Source organism: Balaenoptera acutorostrata, chromosome 17 (assembly GCF_949987535.1).
Source record: "Balaenoptera acutorostrata chromosome 17, mBalAcu1.1, whole genome shotgun sequence".
NCBI lineage: Eukaryota > Metazoa > Chordata > Mammalia > Artiodactyla > Balaenopteridae > Balaenoptera > Balaenoptera acutorostrata.
This window is the reverse complement of record NC_080080.1, coordinates 65,396,666-65,420,595: the sequence shown is the minus strand read 5'-3', so window position 1 is coordinate 65,420,595 and position 23,930 is coordinate 65,396,666. Positions and strand designations below refer to the sequence as shown.

At 39.9% G+C, this 23,930-nt stretch overlaps 1 protein-coding gene and 1 long non-coding RNA gene across 3 annotated transcripts in view; one reads left to right on the top strand and one right to left on the bottom strand.

Moving 5' to 3' along the window:
* Positions 1-23,930, top strand: part of KCNB2 (potassium voltage-gated channel subfamily B member 2) — a 405,501-nt gene that overhangs the window by 286,663 nt on the left and 94,908 nt on the right. The window lies entirely within an intron of this gene.
* On the bottom strand, positions 1,277-8,884 carry LOC103014295 (uncharacterized). Its single transcript, XR_451261.2, has 3 exons — positions 8,752-8,884; positions 2,160-2,257; positions 1,277-1,792 (listed from the first exon to the last, which is right to left on the bottom strand). It is a non-coding gene; the product is annotated as an uncharacterized LOC103014295 (long non-coding RNA).

Genomic DNA, 23,930 nt, shown 5'->3' with positions numbered 1-23,930 from the left:
CGAAGTTTTAGAATTCTTAAACCCAAGTGTCATACATCCTAGTGTGTTAGATCCTGAAGGAGGTTGCAACCTGCAGAAAAATAATCTTCCAAGAGGGGAAAAAAACCCACTGTCCCTGGAGAAGACTTGAAAGGATTTTGAATGAATAAAAGAGTTTCTGCTGTGTCGAGTTCTCAATGGTTTTATATTTCTGAAGGAGCAAATTGTGATTCATAGAGCAAAACCTCTGTTAGGGCTATGACAAGTGGTGCTTAAAATAGCCTTGCTCTCTCCTTCTCTCCCAGCACTTCCGCCTCATCCAGCAGGTTCATTCAAGGCCTAGCCTGTAGAAACTGGAAAACAAGCGATGCCTACTGTAACTGACACCTTAAAAAGACATGGCAGAACATCCCAAATAGTCACTGATTTTTCTATAATGCCCTTGGAGGAAGCAGAGTAGCCCAACTTTTGACGCAATAATATCTCGGATTTTGGTGTGAAGAGTTTCTGCTCTTATGAAAAGAGAAATGTCATCATTTCTCAACTTCTTTGATGGTGGCTGATGAGATTTCTACGTCCCTTGCTTTTCACCTTTCCTCATTGGACTCTGCAATAGTCAGTCTACACCTATCGCATTAACATTCCTTTCAGTAACTTTCCCAACAAAAACCCAAGGAATTGGACTTCCCTGGTGGTGCTGTGGTTAAGAATCGCCTGCCAATGCAGGGGACACGGGTTCAAGCCCTGGTCTGGGAAGATCCCACATGCCACGGAGCAACTAAGCCCGTGGGCCACAACTACTGAGCCTGTGCTCTGGAGCCCGTGAGCCACAACTACTGAGCCCACGTGCCACAACTACTGAAGCCCACGCACCTAGAGCCCGTGCTCCACAGCAAGAGAAGCCACCGCAATGAGAAGCCCGCTCGCCGCAACTAGAGAAAGACCGCGCACAGCAACGAAGACCCAGCACAACCCATTAATTAATTAATTAATTAATTAATTATTTTAAAAACCCAAGGAATTATTTCTCTTAGACCTAATGGGTGACTTACCAAACCTTCTCCATCCCTTGTCGGCCTTCCTGCTGGATTTACTGTTAGCAACAGCGCCAGTTTTTTTTGTTTGGTTGTTTTTTCTTTTGCTGAGAACAAATGCTTTTATTCACTCATTCATTCAATACACGTCCACTGAATGTTTACTATGAATAAGCAAAAAGACTCTTTCTTAGCAAAAAGACTAAGTAGGCTTTTACCTCGGGGGTCAGTCTGGCCAATAGTATGTTGTAGAACTGTTAAAACATTAGCATGAAGAACTTTATTCAGCATAGCCCAAACACATTCTACTAAGAGCTAGCACATGTATTGGTCCCTCTGGTCTCCACAACGTCCCTACAAGTAGGTGTCATCACGTGATGCTCCTTTTTCAGACGAGACACGAGAGGTAACTTGCCCACGGCCACAGAGCTAGAGTGGCCAGCTGGGACCCACACCACACACCGCTGCAGTCCGGCACAGCTGTCTAAGAACCAGGGGGATAAGGCACTGCCCAGGCAACAGGAAGATTAGTTTTTGAGAACATCCTTCTCTGAGGAATGACCACCTCTTCAGTAGCGAGGTCAGCGCAGTGGAGAAGGGCAGTTGGGGGATGACAGCCGGGTCCACTCTACGCACTTCACGTAATCCTCAGCGCCCAGGGTGCACCCAAGGCCCTCAGCAAACTCGGGTGAGGGTCCTGTCGCGGGGCAGACTCCCCGACTCTGGGGGCTGTACTGGGTCCGAAGCCTTGTCCAGCCAGTCAGTTTTATTGGGGATTCCTTGGTGATGGATAAAAAGTGAAGATGATTAGAATGCCTTGCAACTCTCTCCTTATAGAAATCTGTCCATTTTCTCATCACAGTACTGCTGGACATGTTTTTATGCACATTCTCTATCATGTTTTTAAATCTAATTTAGTAAAAAAAAAAAATTCATAGATTATATCAAATTCTGTGCCAGTAAAATATTTCATAAACATCTTCATGGATGTCTCCTCTGTCATCAAATGGGAAATTTGAGTAGGGGAGGACGGATTGACTAACAATATTGTTATTTTACAAATGAAGAAATGTGTGGAAGGACAGACATGATATACAGCTTTACCCAATGGAGTTAATGGCCCATAATTTAATGCCAGATTCATACCTTTGAGTTTCACTCTTAAAATGTGCTGCTCTTCTAACTCAAAGTGGGAGAAATTCTTGCAGCCATTCTCTTTGTAGGCAAAGCAAATGTACGATCCTCTAACAAAAATGAAAAAAAAAAAGTAATATCATGGCCTACCACTGTAGTGTGGAACAAAAATATTATATAACTTCTTTACTAATGTCAAGATTTCTTTTCCTGACAGTCAAATAACTTGCTAAATTTAAATATCTTACTCCTACTAAAATGCATCAAGACTCATTTCAAGTCCAATATTCTTTGTACCTTAGGAGAGAATTTGATTTGGAATAATTATACAACGGGCAGCATATAAAACCAATGCAGTCCTAGTTCCACTCCTGATTTGCTCTGTGACTTTGAAAATGTCAGTTTAACTCCCTGGGGCTCACCTGGGAAATGCAGAGTCATACCTCCTTCACACATCGCCTTTTTTTTTTTTTTTAATGGGACCTCTATTAAATCTAGGCCTTAAATTTCCACTAGTTCCTAATTTGGGTCAAGGTCTTTTTTTTTTAACATCATTATTGGAGTATAATTGCTTTACAGTGGTGTGTTAGTTTCTGCTGTATAACAAAGTGAATCAGCTATACATATACATATATCCCCATATCTCCTCCCTCTTGTGTCTGCCTCCCACCCTCACTATCCCACCCCTCTAGGTGGTCACAAAGCACCGAGCTGAGCTCCCTGTGCTATGCGGCTGCTTCCCACTAGCTATCTATTTTACATTTGGTAGTGTATATATGTCCATGCCACTCTCTCACTTCGTCCCAGCTTACCCTCCCCCCTCCCTGTATCCTCAAGTCCATTCTCTACATCTGTGTCTTTATTCCTGTCCTGCCCCTACGTTCTTCAGAGCCATTTTTTTTTTTTTTTAGATTCCCTATATATGTGTTAGCATATGGTATTTGTTTTTCTCTTTCTGACTTACTTCACTCTGTTTGACAGTCTCTAGGTCCATCCACCTCACTACAAATAACTCAATTTCGTTTCTTTTTATGTCTGAGTAACATTCCATTGTATATATGTGCCACATCTTCTTTATCCATTCATCTGTCGATGGACACTTAGGTTGCTTCCATGTCCTGGCTATTGTAAATAGAGCTGCAATGAACATTGTGGTACATGACTTTTTATGGTGTTCTCAGGGTATATGCCCAGTAGTGGGATTGCTGGTCGTATGGTAGTTCTATTTTTAGTTTTTTAAGGAACCTCCATACTGTTCTCCATAGTGGCTGTATCAATTTACATTCCCATCAACGGTGCAAGAGGGTTCCCTTTTCTCCACATCCTCTCCAGCATTTACTGTTTGTAGATTTTTTGATGATGGCCATTCTGACTGGTGTGAGGTGATACCTCATACATATCGCTATTGTAAGGACAAAGTAATATGAACTAACATAGTGCTGGGCCAAGTGGGTGGGAAAATCTTTTAGGTAATTATGATGTAAGTTTTTCAATTAATTGATATTGAGTGAATATATTTTATGATGATATTTTAGAAATGCTTTATTTTCTAAATCTGATGCTAATCTTTAGGCTGCACATTTCCCTTCAGTAGCCTAACATAAAATTCTTCCTCTTCTGTCCCTCCTGATACACTCCTTGGTACACCTACCATGTACCAAGAGACACTGTATTTGTTCAGTGTCTTTGCTCTCATTCCTCACATTTGATTAATCAAATCTTTCCAGTCCTTTTATTCACAGCTCCTCTCCTTTCCATCTTATCTTCCAGTGTAGCCCCTCCCAACCTGACACCTAAACAACTGCGGGTTCGAATCCAGGCTCCACTACTTACCAGTAGTGTGAAACCCTTTTTATGGGTCTCAGATTCCCCAGTGATAGAATGGAGAGTAAAACCCAGGACATAGAAAGTAAAACTCACCCTGGTAACAATCAGGCTGCGATAACAGACAGAGTCAGAGACAAAGTCAGCACAAAACAATGATTCTTCCAAGGTCAGCCACCAAATGTCTTACCACTTTCTTTTTGAATGATTACTGCTTTCTTATCAATGACTTTCCCAGCCCCACTTTGTTCCTGAAAAAAAGATTACTGAGATAGCTAATTGCTAAACTACCTTCACTTTTTGACAACCAGCCCAGAGCTAATCCCATTTCAGGGAATCCCAAACCAGAGCTGATCCCCATTCACTTCAGCCCCTCCTTAGAATTATTCATCCAAGCCCAAATCCTACAAAAAGCCCCTGCCTACTCCCTCTTATCGAGACATTCCACCATTTCCCATGGCGTGGGCTCTCCCTCATTGCAACAAGTTGAATAACCCTACCTTGTGGGACTGCAGACATTTTCCTGATTGTCTTTATTAGATGGGATTTAGCAGCAAGGAATAATATCATTCCCTTAAGGCTGGTGAGAGAATTAAAAGAGATAATGTATCTGAAGCACTCACGGCGATGGGTGTTACATAGTAAGCACTCAGTACATACCAGCTGCTCTTCTCTTTATCATCGTCATCATCATCGTCATCGTCGTCATAGCACCCGTCTCACTGAGGTCTGCCACCAGTCTCTTCCCTCGCAAGTCACCCTGCATGGGGCTTCAATTTATTCTCATCTATTTATACTCTTATTTGAATTTTTCAGTGGTTCTCCATTGCTATCAAATAAAGTCCAAACTCAGTCTCATATCCAACTCCTGCCATATTGACACCAATGACCTTTGTCTTCTACCAAAGAGCTTCTACTCCACGTGGCTGTTTTTTTTCTCCTGGTTCCCAAAGCAGAGCTTACATGTGGCCTGTACTCTTCTACTCAAGACAGATTCCCATCTTGTAATGGCCCTCTGACTTCCTTTCCAACTCTCCAAATACTGCCCATCTTTTTTCATCCTACTCCAAAGCCCTCCTCCTCCAGAAGGTATCCTCCTTAAGCTCTCACCCACTCTGATCCGGACAAAGCCTTGTTTATTTCATTCAACTTGCATAAAATCATATACTTCTTTGTATGGTTACTTTTCTCACAAATGCATTTCTATCAGTTTGTAAGCCCTCAGCAAATACTGGATCATATATCTCTTTTTTTTTTTTTTTTAATATTTATTTATTTATTTATGGCTGTGTTGGGTCTTCGTTTCTGTGCGAGGGCTTTCTCTAGTTGTGGCAAGTGAGGACCACTCTTCATCGCGGTGCGCGGGCCTCTCACCATCGCGGCTTCTCTTGTTGCGGAGCACAGGCTCCAGACGCGCAGGCTCAGTAATTGTGGCTCACGGGCCCAGCTGCTCCGTGGCATGTGGGATCTTCCCAGACCAGGGCTCAAACCCGTGTCCCCTGCATTGGCAGGCAGATTCTCAACCACTGCGCCACCAGGGAAGCCCCATATATCTCTTTTTATTACAAATAATTTTTGTCATGAGTAAATGATATCTTTTGAATAAACAGCTTCACAAATTAACTCTTCCATTTCCCTAAGAAGTATATTTATTCCATGAACTCCTTTCCAACTAATTTACACAATGAATTTCTCTAAATATGTGGGATTTCCAGGGTCGGCTCCTCAAACATGTTCAAGGTGGGATTTTCAATTTCAGACTTCAAAAAAAGGCATAATTTGCACATAGTTACATTGCCTTTATCTGTCTCTCTGTTGCAAAATTGCATCTAGAAATGCTTGCCTGTATCTGAGCTATGACTTCTTTTGCTCTGTGGTAGTTTGAACTTTTCAGTTCTCTTACTTTGTGAAATAGCATCATAGTGAATTTCTAATTATTTCTACCTCTAATTCTGCCCCCCTGAATTAAATTAATACTATTTTCTTTACCTCTTGAAGTTTTCTAAACTGTTCAGCTTATCCTCTCTAAATTCATTACCCCACTTTTGATTCCCTTTGTCAAATCAGTTTATAATAATCTTCCATTTCACTCATTCTGACTTATTCAGACAGAACCATCCTACTTTGCTAAAGTTCATTGGTTTTGCTAGTTTCTTCTCAACATGATCTCCTTCCTTTGAGACGCTCTTGCTACAAAGTCCAGGGCATGTTTCTATTCTTATTCATCCTTTTCATACAAGCCAAATATATTTTTTTCTAATATCCTTGAAAAGAACTGTCATCTACTAAGGTTTTATTATAGTATTCCTTAGCATGTTCTAGCATTCTTTTCTTAGAGATTTAAATACCCCTACCCACTGAATTAGGATTATATTTTCTTCCTCAAATTTCATTTCTCAAAAGACAATATTCTCTAATAGACAAAACAAAGAAGTTAGTGGCTTTGTCCTATTATGACTTGCCTTTAACCATGAATATTCATTGAACCCTCCTATTCACATTCTCTTCTGGTACCAAGAACCATCATCCTGGCCCCTATGTACTCATGAGGGATGTTGTCAGGATTGTTGCGTTTGCCTGTGAAACCTCCTGATCTATTCTTAAAAAGTATTAAATAAATGTGTAGTGGTTATTATTAATATGACTAATGACTAGTCCTGTTATTACTCTGTTCGTATTCTAACATAGGACTGAAGAAGACCTGTACAACTCTGGGAGGGGGTGGGGAGACAACAAATTCAGGTGCAAAGACCTAAGTTCAAATCTTAGCTGCAACCCCTTATAGCCAGATGACCTTGGATGACACTAAGCTGCTCTGAACCTCAGTTTCTACTGTAGATAATAGCAACTATGTAATACAGCTGTTGACGTTTTACACAAAAGTGAAATATCAGAATTTATTAAAGAATTTGAAGCTAATGATCTCATCCCAAGGAAGTTTCTACACTCCACTAAACTGATTCCTCAGTTAACACACACACACACACACACACACACACACACCCTGAGCCCCACAGTGTACGGAATTGGGAAAACTAGACAACGATTAATAAAATGTAGTCCCATTAAATTCACCTTCTATAAGCAGTCATTGATCCTTCTTTACAACAAAAGTGAAAGGAAGAAAAAGCGAGAGAGAGAAAGGAAACCACGCAAGTCATCCTTTCCTCTTGCTTCTTCCTTAGCCCCTCCCCCCATCCAATCAATTGCCAAGTCCAGTGACTAAGGTGGTTTTCACCACCTAAATATATCTCACACTCACCCCCTTTCCTGCATCTTCGTCCCACTCCCCCCACCAACATCTCATCCTAGGCTACCGCCAGCCTGCCAACACCATTTTTGCCCCTCTCCCATCTATTTGCTAATCTGATCATGTCACCATCCTCCTTGAAACTGTCTGATGACTTCTAGGTCACTGTAAAGGGCCATTCTTCAGGGAATAGCAGTGTGTACCTGTAGCTGCTGCCCTTTCTCATTTAACAAGGCTGATACTTTTGCCTTGCTGGCACTTGTCATATTCTGTATTGTTTGCTGGTTAGTTGTGCATTTGTCTTATGTTCTCTCTTTCCTGGTAAGTTCCTTGGTGGGGAGGGCCAGTGCCACACACATGCCAAGTGCTTGGTATCTGTGTATTGAATGATGTGACAATCTAGTTGCAAAGACAAGCCACAGAGGTGAAAGAGTAGAGAACAAGTTTGAGGCAATACCTTCAGATTCTGTGCTATCGGCAGTATACTTAAGTGTTGTGTGAGGCGTTCTTATCTTGCTTGGAAAGAAGCAAGTGCAGTCAGATGTCTTGCTTACTTCCCTCCACCTCTACCGTCCTAGTCCAAGCACCACCATTTATCATTTGGACAATTCAATCTCTCTTACTACCCTACCCCCTACCTTCTACCCAGTTCAATCTTCAGTAGCAACCACAGTGATCTTTTTTGAGTGACTATAAATCAGATTATGTCACTTCAATGTTTGAAACTTTTTAATGATTTTCTATCAAACTTAGAATAAAATCCAAGCTTAGTATACGGTCCTCTGAATTCAGACACCTTCTTCGTTCTCTGACCTCTAGCTCTTCTGTTGTGACTGGGATGGTCTTTGCCAGGATCTTCCCAAGACCTAGATCCTTCATGTCATTCACAACTCAGTTTAAATGCTACCACCACATTTTCTGCATCACCCAAAGCTGTGGGGTATTTATTTACGTGAGAATGGTCTGTCTCCCACTGTGTCCCTCAGCAGCTCACTGGAGTATGGTACCCTATCTATCTAGTCCACCACTGATCTCCCAGAGCCTAGACCAGTACCTGGCTCCTAAAAAAGCAGGTGGGGAGGTTGGATTAACATATACACATTACTGTATATAATAGATGATCAATAAGGACCTATTGTATAGCATAGGGAACTCTACTCAACACTCTGCAATAACCTATATGGAAAAAGAATCTGAAAAAGAATAAATATATGTATATGTATAACTAAATCACTTTGCTGTACACCTGAAACTAACACAATATTGTAAATCAACTATACTCCAATATTAAGTAAAAATTTTAAAAGCAGGTGCGGGATATTTGTTCACTTCCCAAGCACTCCCTCATATCCGAAGCCAGTCATTTTGCAAATCCTTCATCTCCGCTTTCATGAACGTGCTCTCTCCCTCATAAGGCATCTCTGTAACTTAGGAACCTCTTTAATACCCTCTGTTTGCTCAACATTTATGATCCAGCAGATAGCCCGAAAGAGAAAGCCACCATGAGTCATGCTGTGCAATTTCGAGTACCTTGAGAGAGGTGATATTTTTCACAGTGTCAGCTGCAGTACTTTCCAAGTACTTCCCTGTTGCCATGGAAAAGGCTTTATGAAGCAAATCCAGCCAAAGAGAAGCAGGTTCTCCATGGCTCCTGAAGTCTGTGCACAGTCCCACCCCCAAATGGGCCCAGCAAAGGACTTGCTCGTGGCAGGGCCCCAGTCAAGGCTGATCTGAGTTAAATGGACTTGGGACTTTGATGCCTGTCATACGTACTCTGCTTCCAAGTCCCTGTCAAATGCCAGTTTCCAGGATTGCAGATGAAAGTTTCATGATAATCTTTGCTGGAAACTAAATTCTCTAAAGGCCAACACCTGTAATTTTTTTCTCTACCCATAATAATCCTTAGAGCTCACATTTATTCAGCACTTACTTTCACTGTGTCACTTAGTTCTAAAAACCATCCAGGTGGCAGATACTATAATTAGTTCCATTTTACAAAGTAAGAAATCGAGGCTCAAAGAAATTAAGTAAATGATCACAGGTGACACAGAGGATACACACATAAGACCAGACCTCAACCCAGATGCCACCCTGGGGACCACTGACTTCACTTTCCCCTCTAGGGGGGTTTCCAAGAAGCCTGCACGGATCCTTCAAGGACTGTGCAGGAGTCCCCATCTTGTAGCTGGCAGAGGTTGATGGTCAAAAGGCAGCTATATTTTTGTCTCCTGCTGTCCCTTTGAACTCTATGCATTATAAGTAATTTTCCTCTTCTCCACAGACCCCATAATTTTTCTGCTCACTCAGAGGTAGACACTTTGTGTGGCTGTCTTAATTGAGACATGAGAGAGTAGGGTCTAAGGTACTAGTTGACACTCAGAAGTTGCTTGAATCTGCTCTCTGGGCTTAGCTTGCTTTGAGCCACCTTGGTCCCGCCCCTTTCTTGTGTCCATTCCCCGCCGGTCAAGGAGAGAGACAAGGGAATAAGACAGTTCTTACTTGAACTAGCGCCCCTGAAAACCGGCTCCATGCTTCCTGGCCTGGCAGATGTTTAAAAGCTGACTGTCTCGCACCTCTGTGTCCATGACTCTCTGGAGGACCCCTGCTGGATTCTCCTGCCCTATTCCCTGGTCCTCCCCCACCGGCCCGCTGGTCACTCCCTGGGCTCTGCCATCACCCTGTGTTGTGCCTGAAGACCATTGCCGCTGGGGTCCTCCTGCCCCTGAGACAGGACTGGTGGGTGGTATCTAAGAAAATCCAGCAGCCCTCTCTCCTGCTTGGACCACAGGCACACTCGTGTCCCTTGTCCCCCAAACTCTGCAAGTACTCATCTCAAAGCAGCAGTTTTATGGTCCTGAGACCAAAGCAGTGAGTGTTCTCTGGATATGCTGGTTCATGGTGTCCCGGTTGTGGCATGTCCCACAGCTGCCCGGCCCCCCACTAGACTTGCAGTGTAAGAGATGGCAGCTCCCGGGATGGGGGAAGGGGTGGGGACACAGGGCAAGCCTGAATCTAAAGAGCCTCCTCACAGCCCCCTTTCTCTCTCCTCTACACTCTGATTTCTTTTCTTTTCTGTTTTTTTTTTCATTCTCATACGATATACATAACATGAAATTTGCCATTTTAACTGTTTTTAGGTGTGCAGGTCTATGGCCTTAAGTATATTCACATTGCTGTGCAAGCATCACTGCCATCCATCTCCAGAACTTTTCATCTTCCCCAGCTCAGACTCTGTACCCGCTAAACACTGCCTCCCCATTCCCACCTCCTCACAGTCCCTGGCAGCCACTGTCTGCCTCCCGTCTCTTTGAATTTAACTACGCCGGGAACCTCATATGAGCACAGTCCTACAATAGTTGTCCTTTCATGACTGACTTATTTCACTTAGCAAAATATCTTCAAGGCTTATCCATATTGTAGCATGTGTCCAAATTTCCTTTTTTAAAGCTGAATAGTATTCCATTCCACATTTTCATTACCCATTCATCCATCAGTAGACATTTGGGTTGCTCCCATCTCTTGGCTATTGTGAATAATGCTTCTATGAACATGAGGGTACAAACGTCTAAGTCCCTGCTTTCACTTCCTTGGGTGTACACTCAGAAGTGTAATTGCTGGATCATATGGTAATTCTATTTGTAATTTTTTAAGGAATCACCATACCATTTTCCACCGTGGCTGCATCATTTCACATTCCCACCAACGATGGACAGCATTTCAGTTTCTCCACAATCTCCCCAACACTTGTTATTTTCTGGTTTTGTTTTTGTTTTCTTATAATAGCAACCATCATGAGTGTAACGCGGTATCTCATTGTGGTTTTGATTTGCATTTCCTTAATGACTAGTGAGGTTTCGTGTGCATTGACCATTTGTACATCTTCTTTGTAGAAATGTCTATTCAAATCCTCTACCCATTTTTAATCATGTTTCTGTTGTTGTTGTGGAATTGTAGGAGTTCTTTATATATTCAGGATATCAATTCCTTATCTGATATATGATTTGAAAATATTTTCTCCCGTTCCATGGACTGTATTTTCACTCTGTTGGTGGTGTCCTTTGATACACAAAAGTTTTTAATTTTGAGGTAGTGCAACTGATCTATTTTTTCTGTTGCCAAAGCTTTTGGTGTCATATCCAAGAATTCATCCAATGTCACAAAGCCTTTCCCCTATGTTTTCTTCTATTGGTTTTATAGTTTTAGCTCTTACTTTTAGGTCTTGATCCACTTTGAGTTAATTTTTGTATATGGTGTAATGTATCTAACTCCCTTTTCAAGGTTCTCATTTGCTATGGGTCTTAGCATCACAGATTTTCTTTAGAAATCTCATATGCAAATTTTTCTTACACTTACTTTGTATCCAGTATTTATCATGCTGGTACTTCAGTCAAAGCTGAGTCAGGAAGAGTCTAATTCTAACAGCTGTATGATAGGAATAGCACAAGTAGAAACTGCAAATTATCGACTCTTCCCCAGTTGGATTCCATGTAGCTTAAATCCAACTAGAGCAGAAGGTCCACACGATGGAGTTTCCCACCCTAACAAAAGCAAAAACGGAGTAAAAATTTTGCTATCTGTGAACAGTAAGGAAAGGCAAGAGGAGTATTCCACTTGTAGAAGGGAAGACTGAGGGGTGATAAGAATAGTTTTCAAACATATGACAAGGGTTGCAGACAGCTGTTCCCTTACTTCACCGAGGAAAGAATAAAAGGAAATAAGTTTAAATTGTAGCATGAGGGATTATTTTAGATATATCCTGAGAATGTGTATCTAGGTTACCAAGGACGGTAAATCTCTCTGTCTTTAGAGATTTTTCTTTTTAAAGGAAATAGAAGACTTAATTGGAGTTGGGGATAAAATAAATGACTCAAAGTTTCTTCCCTGTTGAGAAATGATATTGCAGGAAAAAAGCCCATGTTTTGAAAGGAATCAGTTTCCTTATCTGACTAGTCAGTAATTTTGAACACTAAATTAAAACCCACAGTGCTCTCAGCTATAACTTCCACATATGTTGCTGCCTATTCCCTTTATACAATTTCTGTGTCATTTACGATAGCTAAATGTATGCAACAGTAATAGCTACATGGAATCTTTATGTTACTTTTGCTTTTTCCTTCTCTGCTGTATTTGTTTTATATTTGAATGCTGCAAAGAAAGGATCAAACAGCATTAAACATTTCTTTGCTATTATGGTCACCTATGGTTTGCCACTTTTATGAAAGGAAACTGGTTCGGATATCTGTAACATCAGATAATTCAAGAATCAGTTTGGTTTTGGAATATAGCATGTGACTTAGCAGGGAAAGATTGACCTTCTTATGATAGGTGAAGGTAAGGAAAGCTGGCTGTTAGTAAATTTAGTTTGCATCCTTTGCTCAGGAGGAGAAGGAAGAGGGGAAAAGTAACTTGGATGTATCTTGGGAAGTCAACTGGACATGAGATTTTTTTCCGTAGTTAATCCATTAAATAATCAATGTGTGAGCTGACCTAATAACATTAGCAATCCCAGTTCTTTTTTTCTTCCTAGTGAATTCAAGTCACTTTCAGCTAGGTTACACTTGGAATGTTTACCTTCCCACTGAGTTATTATTACTTCCTTACTAATGCAGAAAGTGAACCTCTCAGATGTTGCAGAGTTACAGTTGGCTTTTCCCCTGAAGCTCATCTCTGGCTCTAACCTCTGCTTGCCTGTCTGGCCTCATCTCATCCCACTTCCCACCCTGTCTCATCCCCACCCTCTTTTCCAGAAGTAAGTCCTCTACGCCAGCCACGTTGCACTACGTATCTCCTCCGTGCCTTCTCAGATGGCCATTCCTGCCCTGAACATGTAGTGATTGTACCCTTCAAGTCCCTTCCAAGCCTTCCTGCTTCTCACACTGAACCCAGGCTGAGTGGCGTTTTTTCACGGTACCCAGGGTTTCCCCTATCACGGAACTCTACACTTGTACTTGTCCATGTACGTGTCGCTCCGAACATTATCTCCACTCTCTCTGAGCTCCTCAGTGGAAGGGCTGTGACATGTTCATTCCTTGAAACCCTTGCATCTGGCATATAAATGTGTGCGGTGATTAAATGAATAAATTATTATCCCAATAGTAACTAGCAATTCATTTAAACAAGTACTGATAGCTGTTGGATTGGTGGGGTCCGGGGGATTGTTTTGGTTTTGGTTTTGCCTGCACCATGTGCCATGTGGGATCTTAGTTCCCTGACCAGGAATGGAACCCACGTCCCCTGCATTGGAAGCACAGAGTCTTAACCACTGGACCACCAGGGAAGTTCCAGACTTTTGTTTTAATTCAGGAAACCAAATCTACCCTTGAAAATACAGCGTAAAGATTGTTTAAACCTATATACTCGGCCATGATGAAAAATTCTAACCAAACATTTCCTTAGCCATGACCTTAAAAGAAATGAGTAAATTAAGGACAAATGAGAAAAACACCTCTCTCAGTTGCTACACCAGCACCCAAGAGTTGTAAAGAGATCCTAACCGCCAACTTTTTATTCATTCACTTAGTCATTCAGCAAACATTTGTGAATGCCTCCTTGACATTTATAAATAGGTTATGGTACCAAATGCTGGAGGTACAAGTCTCAGAAAGGCCTCGTTTCTTCCCTAGGAAAGTTCACTTTATGTTCTGTGCATTCAAATTCCAATGAATATTATTCTTTCTTCAACAAAATATCTTTTTAATTGCAACCACATAGAAAAAGAAAAAGGTGGACATGAGGAGTAGTATGACATATGTGAGGGGAGAACAAGGTCAAAAAACACAAGTTCATTTCTAACCAGTTTTCTCATGTGGACTCAGCTCAAATACTGATGGTTGAAAAAATATAATCAAATCGCATTCACGGCCTTAAATTATTATAGTGTCTTGTTAAATAACGCGATGTGAACATGTGGGAAAATAACCTAGTTTTTACAGTATTTCAGTGCAGTTTTCTATTTGGTCTAATATCCTGAGTGCTTGGGTTGTTACAGTAATAAGTATCCTAGAAGTACTTATGCATATTTTCATCAGTAAGAAATGGATTAACGTCCATGCTTGGAGGCCATTTATCACATGGCCCAAGCAGAGAAGTTGGAAAGAGTTCTTGGATCTTTTTCTAACTTGCATAGTTGATTAGAGCAGGTCTCCTCATCTCAGGATTTCGTTTGAGAAAGGACAGATTTGCGCCTGCAGGGTTTCAGTGTTTATCCAATCTTAAAACCCTGGACATGTTACAAAACAGCACATGGGCTTCCATCTGTTTGCTCTTTCTACGGATCTATTTTTTGGAAGGATTGAAAAGATTTATTATGCTAAAAATATATTCTATTCTCTAGTTTCCAAGCCAAGCTAAGATCATAAATTTCCCAAATCCTCTAAGGATGAGGACGCTATATTCACCCGTTCTTTAATACTTTAAACCTAGAAAGTCCCTAGTACTACTTAAGCCAAAGTCCCAAAGTAGAACATAAACTAGCAGTAATGCTGGTGCCTTTTCTTTTCTAGCACTGAGAGAAAGCTTAACATTTTAGATAGTTTGAAAATATCCCTTATGTTTCTTATTTCTGCCTTTTTCAGATCACTATAATATTATTAAACATAAATGCATGTAGGCTGTACGTGCACACATTCATTATCTCCAGGTTGATGTTACAATTTTCTGTTTGACTGTAACCTCTGAGGCCCCTCCAGGCCTCCCGTGATTCATTGTAACTTCATTCGCTTTGTCATGGCTCTGCCCAGTGAAAATTCTGCATATCTGCCCCCAAAGACTAAATTGCATCTGTTGAAAAGTGAAGAGTCGAGTCAGTCATTTATTTTGGATAATACTGCCCAGAAGTATTCCCCACATTTTAAATATGTTGGAGGCCTGAATTATTATTACGAAGACAGTCTTACATTATTTATGTACATGGAGATGCTCACCAAATACGTTAATATTTAACCGAATTCAGTAATTATCCAGCTCTCCACATTACTTTGGAAAACCAGCCTAGACTACAGAAACGACTTCATTAGTAAACGGTGGATAGACTGGACCCAGTTGAAATATTCAAAATAAATAGAAATCTACTAATATCGCCAGGGTTGTGTTCTGTGCTGCAGTGCTAGAACAGCCTCTGTGTAAAGGATATACGGAATGAATAATAATGAGAGCGAATTATTATTTGCGCAGTTCTTCGAAGAAATTTGTGAAAAATGTTTTCTCCTAAATTCTCACCACAACTCTATAAGGAAAATCTTGTTTTTACCACTTCACAGATGGTGAAAGTAAGAATTAGGGAAATGAGGTGACTTGCCTCAGGTCACATTAGTACTAGGTGATGGTTCAGTGCTTCTAAATCGCACATTCTTTCTACCATGTACAGTTCCAATATTAGCTTTTATTATATTGTTCTCTTTGGCTTTATAAACCTTTTTCCAGGCTTTGATGATTTAAAATAAAGAAAATAAAAATAATGTATCTGTTTGAAATTTAAATGTCCAAATGATTCTTTTTATGTGACTGGCCTTTGTAACCTTTGATGTAGGTATACATCATTATATGAATTCTGAGAGACAAAAAGTGAGAAATCGTGTCAGGAATTCTTATTCTTTATAGGGATAAAAGGGTAGTAGGAAAAGAAAGAGATGGAAAAAAAAAAAAAACCTGTTGCCCAAAACAACGACAACAAAAACTAGTTATTCCATAAATGGTCACCAGAAATTGCTACTGCTTGTCAACTGAGAATATCCAGTGTTCTTCAAGATCGTACCTCTTCTGCTTTTCACTAGTTCTTCTGCTTTTAGTGTAACACAACCCACTTCATTGTAGTCTTCTTGCCTTCATATGACGTACTCCCCCTCGTGTTGCTGTAACAGTAGAAATTCTTAGAGCTGAAAAATGTCTTCATAGCTATTTGTCAAAAAAGAAGGGAAGGAGGAAGGGCAGGAGTCCTCATTTTCCTGTTCAGAAGGTAACCAAAAACATAGGTTATCCCCATGTGTGGAAATATGCTCACCCACAGGTGTTCATCAAGATGCACTTATCCAAAGAGAACTGTGTAGGGCCATTCAAAACCCATCCTAGTGCAAATTCACTGTGGAATAAAAGGATCCCTGGGACATTATCTAATAAATAGAACAAGCCAGCCAACCCCTTGCCCATGTAAGAATTATTTAAATTCTCATTACTATCCATTCCACCCATTCCAGGTGTATCTTCTTCCATGTTTCATTTATTCTCCTAAATCCAGGTGCATAGTAACTTTGCATCCTAGTACCTACTTATTATCCTTCATGGTTTATGAATTGCTTTTCAGTCCTATGTACTCGGTCAAGCATCTGGCCCGTTGGCAGGTAGGCACACATGCCTCTGTCCTCCCATGGGTCACAGCACAGCTGAGAATCAGCACCTGGTCCCCCAGCTCATGCTTCAGACACCATTTTAATCTCACCAAGGCAACATCTTTAATGTCTTTGTGACGCTGGGTGAAAGAAAGCAATGAAAATTTGAGTGAAAGCCATGAGACTCAGGGCCTGAGAGTCTAATCTTCATTTGGAAAGGGGTGGAGACTGAGATATTCTGCAACTTCAAATAAGATCCCTAGGCTTACCCAAGCTTTAGCTCAAATCTTGAGCCATTTAGGTTTGAATTTCAAGCAGTTTCTGATTTGCTCTCCTTATATATCAATGCCATAAAATAAGCATCAATTTTAAAAAGATGCTTAATCTTCGTCTGCTTTAATAACTCATCGTATTGGGAACGCTCCATAACCCCTTAGTAGTCGTGCTGGCTGAGGTACCTGGCAAGCCAGATCCTCAGGTTATGAGCCACTGTTGTATGGTCTTGCCCTTACATCCCCACAGCGTGAGCTGTATACTCACCAGGAGTCAAAAAGGACTTTATCACTCACAACGATAGCAGTAGCCAGGGCATCAGCATTTTCTTGTACTTGTTCCCCTAAGCCCAGTTCTTTCAGAGTCCACAGAGAAGGCCAGGTGACACCTGGATTGCATTACAGGAGATGAACCCTAGGTTTAAGGATCCAAACTCTTTCATAATGAACGGTAAGCAAACTTACCTTTGCTTTGAAGGGACATACTATCTATCTCCCAAGGCTATTTGCTATCCAAGCGTCTTTGGGGAAATGGTCCAGAACAAGGGGAATCATGTTTCTGCTCATCGACATGGAGAAACTCCAGAGACCCTTGGAGAATTGTTTCCCTAAAGTAGGTAGAGGAGACGTTAGTAGAAGGAGAAATATGGATTATCTTAAAAGATAAATACTTAATGGTAAAGTTCTAGAAGGAGTTGGAAGAACTAGAACCAAGAGCATTGAAGGGATTGTTGGTTTTAGAAAGGAGAAGAGGTTGTTTCTAACTAGAATAAGAGAGAGCAAGAAAAGAATAAGTATATTAAGGGAATTCCCTGGTGGTCCAGTGGTTCGGACTCTGCGCTCTCACTGCCGAGGGCCCAGGTTCAATCCCTGGTCAGGGAACTAAGATCCCACACGCCTCACAGCGCGGCCAAAAAAAAAAAAAGAACAGGTACATTATGGTAAAAGATTAAAGAAGAGAGGTGGAAAGCTGCAGGAACTTTGATCAGAATACGGTTTTCTTTGGGGGGAAGGAAGAGATGAGGACAAATGTGAAGATCTACCTGGATGGTTTGGAGCTGGGAGGAGGGGTAGGTGAGATGGAAAAGATGTGAAAGTTTCATAAGTTTTAGATAACTACTGTGGGGCATGTGACATGCTGTCAACAAAGGCTGGATAAAGGGAAGTAGTGAGGGTCCAGCTGCAGAGAAATAGATTGTCACCCCTTAGTGGGGCAGATTAGAACAGTTTCTGTCTTCGACCTGTATCCCTCAGCTCTATGAAAGCTGAAACAGGAGAAGCAAATGGTAGAAGCTATTTAGGTTGGGAGATAGCAGAAGGTCTAGGGGGTGAGGAATTCTCAGTTACTAACATCTTTGACTGTAGGGCTCAGAACTGAGGAGAAAAATAAAGGTAAAAGGGGGCTGATGGACCGGCCTGGGGGTGAGAGGTGAGGGAAATTTATCATTAATTTAAAAATATTGTTGAAGGCAAGGAGCTGTCCAACAGAAGTGTGGAAGAACAAGAGCTGGAAGGTGGAAGTGTTGTGATTGCAGAGAAAGAGTGTGAACTTCGGCAGAGGAGCTATTCTAAACGAAAAGGGGACTTGGGAGTGGCTTGTTGAAGTGGAGCTCAGATGAAACCCTCTGGGGAGGACGTTAAGGAACTGTGCAGTCAGGAGGAGAATCAATCAACTGAGTTATAATGAAGGCAGTGAAAGACTGTGTAGACAGCAAAGGGATCCACCACCTCTTCCCCTGCCCCTGAAGTTTGTATCTTTTCTTAGACTTTCACTTGGCCCTTGTATTCTGTCACATCAGCACATGTGGTTTTGCCCAAGGGGTCTCAAGTATACACTTGATAGAGATCAGATACTTTTTTTACACAAAAGCATTTTTCTCCCCACTGGGTTATTTGTTATTGTGGCGTTTTAGGGGTTCTTTTTGGGGGGAGGGTGGTATTCTTTTTTTTTAATTGAAGTATAGTTGCTGTACAATATTATATAAGTTACAGGTGTACAATATAGTGATTCACAATTTTTAAAGGTTATACTCCATTTATAGTTATTATAAAAATTGGCTATATTCCTCATGTTGTACAATATATCCTTGTAGCTTATTTTATACCTAATAGTTTGTACCTCTTACTTCTCTACTCCTATATTGCTCCTCCCCCTTTCCCTCTCCCCTCTGGTAACCATTATTTTGTTCTCTATATCTGTGGGTCTGCTTCTTATTTATTATATTCACTAGTTTGTTGTATTTTTTAGATTCAACATATAAGTGATATCATACAGTATTTATCTTTCTCTGCTTATTTCACTTAGTAGAATGCCCTCCAAGTCCATTCATGTTGCTGCAAATGGCAAAATTTCAGTCTTTTTTATGGCTGAGTAGTATTCCATTGTATGTATATACCACATCTTCTTTATCCATTCATGTTTATGGACACTCAGGTTGCTTCCATATCTTGGCAATTGTAAATAATGCTGCTGTGAACATTGGGGTGCATGCACTGGGTTTTTTAAGTAATACTTAACTGAGAAGGCATATTTGTGGCTTTGTGAGTCATTCAGTTTTCCATATAAACTAGTTATTTCTAATTATCTATCTGTGCATCTGTGTGAGACATCTTTTAACCTGTCCAGGAATCATGTATGTTAAATTTTAAACTTTGCATCTCTAAACGGCAAAAATGTCTCATGATAATGATAAGGAAATATTGGGAGAAGAGACATCCCATCCTGCAGATTACGTACTATGAGATGGCTCTAGAATTTTGATTGGAGAAATGTTTGGAAAAACATTGCTACTGGAAGAGAAGCAATTCATAGGAGAAAACGGCATGTGATGAAGTAGATAGGGCATGTATTTGGATCAGACCTAAAGAGAGCTGAGGAGCAGCCTTGACTTGACCTCCTGGGAGACACTTTTCTGAAGGACTCATTATCAACTGATGAGAACTCACAGCGTAATTTGAAGACCTTAATGTGGAGTGGAATCAAACCAAAATTCCTTGCTGGAAGTTCTCAGACACGAACTCCCAGCCAGTCCTGGAGCAGTCTTCCCAGGAGCTGTGACTTTCCTGAGGCATCTTCAGTCCACTATTTGGCCAGGAAGAGTAGAGTGAGCTGGGTATCCAGAATACGGGTGGATATGAAGGATGCACCCAACCTAGTCAGGCCTTACTATAAACGAAATGAGGTGAGGTGCCCCCAGGGATATTCCAGGGAAATAATTACTATGACTATTGTGGAAAAAAATTAATCACCATCTTTGAATATAATTTAGGGAGTCAGAAATATATATAGCATCACCTTCTTGTTTCTCTCGCTCTGCATTGAGCCCTGCAAACAGGGCAGTTGATTCCTCCAAATCGTGCGAGCGCTGAATAGAAAATTGGCAGGACAGAGGGGGTCGTGCTAGTCCTCAAGTGACTGTTCCTCTAGTGAGGCTCATTCCTCATGTTCCAAGAACAATTGTACATTTGAAGAGTCACTCAGAGGTCCTGCATTACTGGGGGGAAAGATTAAGGGAATGAAGCATGCATGCAGGGCAGAGGCTAACCAAGCAAATGCTAACCAAAGCCACTTTGTTCAAAATATTTCAGATTATAAGCACACTACTAAGACTTCACATTAATGCTGAGTGTAATGGGGTTTCCAAATGTTTTAATTTAGAAATAAGATATTTTATTATAGGAAGAAATAATATACCTCACCATCCTCAAGATTAAACTAAAACCAGGTATGGTTTCATGGGTTGCGGTAGCTTTGCCTTGTCAGGAAGGAGAAAGCAATAGAAAAAAAAAAATGGTAAAAGGCTAGGCATAAACTCCAAGATGCTGAAAGAAAGATGAATGGTGCCCACGGCAGAGAGTTCTGAGAATCATGTTTTCTTTATTACAACTCTGGCAGGATAACCTATAAACTAATAGCCTCTGTCTTTGACGGTTGGCATTGAGAGTTATGGGAACTAGACTTGGTGGTACTTAGAGTACTTCAAAATAAACACCTGCACTTGTTCTGAAGTTTTCCATGCAAAGAGTTCCCAGATGTGTGACTTCCAAGGGCCCTGGAGGTGTAAGCAAGCTAGAAAGTACTGATCACAACTAAGAAGTACAAATCACGCATGGCCCAAGTAGAAATTTCACAAGTATCTGATTAAGGAGGTTGGTGTAGTCAGCCAAACTGGATAAATCAGATGAAGAACTACCCCCTGCCCTGACCTTTGCAAATTCATTTCTAGAAAATATTCCTTTATTCACACACTCATTTACTCCTTCAGCAATCCTACCAATAGTTACTATATTCCAAAGACAGTATGCAAACTATAAACATAAACAGAGCTCCGTGTACAAGGATCCGTGTTTGGCTTTCCCAGTGCATGTCAGCCTTGGGCAGCCTGGCTGCCTTTTTCTTTGGCTCCTCATAACAATTCATATTTAAGATCCTTTATTAATTTGGAGTATAGCAGCAAAATTTTCAATCGCGATATTCTGCTCAAAGAATTCTCTAGATTTTAAGTTAAAACGTCGACAGCAGATCTATTCCACTTCCATTCTCCTGCCATTGTTTGTCTTCTCTTGAATTTGCCAAGTGCCTGTGAAAGAGCTAACAGAAACTAGTGTTCAGAAAAATTCACCATAGGGATATTATTCAAAATTGTCACATTGCAGTTATAATTTTGCTTTTTTTAAAAAAAAAAACTGGCTACAGTTTACAAAGTAAATTTATTTTAAAACAAGCTCATTTTCACTTATAATTAGTGAAATAACAATGACAGTGAAAAAGCTGGATGTTTCTCCGGAAAAAAATTCAAAAATGGAGGTATTTTGCAAGAGCGATAGCACACCTGTTACTGTGGCCCTGCAGCAGACAGATGCTTGTCGCAAGTGGTAGTGTCAACCTCAGTTAACTCTTTCTTCTGGGACTTTTCCTTGTTTGCTAGAAATTTTACAAGTTAGGGTGTCCTTTTCACAAAGAGCTCCCCTATGCCAAGGAATCTGAAAGCTACTCTGTTGCCTGTTTATCACCTTTTTCTACTTTCACTGCCCAAAACATTATCAGCTACTCTCTCCCTCTGTACTTCATATTCAAGGTGGACCTCAATAAAATATCCACCGTAGGCACTACCATTCAAGGTTGGAGCATGGTAGCTTTTAATTCTATGAAAAGGAGTTTGAGCCCAGCTTTATCCATTCGATGTATTTAGAATCGTACATACATGGTACTCTGGGAACCAGAGAGATCTTTACTGTTAAGTGGCCTCCGGGCTGCAGCTCTCGAGAACAGCACCCTATAGCTGCCCTTTCCTCACCATCAGAAGAGCCTCCTGAGGTGTACGGGTCTGTCTCACAGCAGACATGTCCTTTAGGTTACCTGGCGCTTCTTGGCAACTAGCCCCCCCAGAGGTACCTCCTTCCACTAGGGGTCTTGTCCCTCTGGTCATGGACTGAAAAACCATGATTTTTAGACAATGAAAGACTTTAAAGTTTAAAACGTATTATCTTGCTAGCTAGTTAATAAAATGTTGTTGAGCTAATTAGGAGCATAGCAAGATCTACTAATCCCATAGCAATCCTACAGTAAGGGGAAATGTTACAGACCTTGAAAAACAAATACTTTCAGGCATTTGAAAACATTTGCTCTGCTAAGTTCAAAGCTTTTTTTTTTTTTTCAATGTATTTAGGAAAGAAGTAATTTACCAAGAACCAACCAAGACTGTAAAATGTTTTATTAGCAAAGTTTGGGTCTGGATTGACATTTAAACAACACAGCTATATTTCCTTAGAATTATTTATGGGCTTTGATTTATACATCATACTGGTCTTCCCTCTTTAAATTATATTAAGTAGGTTTTATGGTATTAATGTTATCTTGAGGAAATGTACTCTTTCAGCATATAAGTGAATACAAGTTAATGGGTATTAACTAATTACTTCAGAGTAAATGTTGTAGGTATTATTGCTATTTTATGGTATGGTAACTTCACCTTAAAATTTCTGGATCTAAATTGTAATATATAAGTCTACGTAGACAGTAAAGTGGATAATAGTATATAAAATGAATAAAATTTCATACATAATTTTTCATAATTTCATAATTTTTCTAAGATTTTAGTCAAAGAAAAAAATCCTTGATTCATATGAAAGTTCCAAATTTTTGAAGCCAACATGAATTTGGGATGTTGAATAAAGAAGACAATTCTCCCCCAAACTTTATTTTTTTTTTTCGGCTTATTGGCATTAGCTCTAAAAGATTGTGATTTTTAAAAAATTTTCTAAGTAATTTTCTAAGTAATCAAACTTATTTTCAGCATTATCCTAAAATTTTTTTAATTTTTATTTAAAAAGTAACCTAACATTATAAACTATTCAAGACAACAAATTAAAACAAAATATTTTTTACATATATTTATCTGTTTTCGTATATATAAAACAACATATTTATGTATAATCTATTATATATTATGTAATATATAAAACAATGTAATATAAATATATAACTATAATTTATATATTTATAGATGTAATTTTATATATAAAACTATATAAAAATATATTGTATATATGCGATATATTTATATGTATAAAACAATATTATCTAGATAATAATAGTAAAAAATGACCTTTTACAATAAGATACTCATCATCCAGATACAATTATTTTCCATTTTGCATAATTCCACGTACTCTTCTTATTACTTATATATTTCCTAGGTGAATCATGATTTACATAATATTTTTATTCTATCTTCTCTAGATTTATACTATTTTCCATATTTATACATAGTCATTTTTATTTTTTAAATTAAATGATTTAATATCATCTAAATGGCAGAAAACAGGTTTACAAGAGTTGTCTCTCCTGTTTTTTAGAAAATCTCAGATTCCACCTCCATTCAACAAATATCTTTTGAACACCAACTGTGTGCCTTGCAATGTAATTTGTGAGGCATTACTCTAGAAAAATGAATAAGACACCATCTATGCCTTTGAGGAAATTATAACCTAATAAGGAAAAAGCAAAAACATACCCCCAAAATGTCCAATAATTCCTACAGGTGCTCTTTAATAAAAGGTTCATTTTACTTTGCCCAGAGAAGGCTAGGAAAGGTAAGAAGTGATCCTCGAG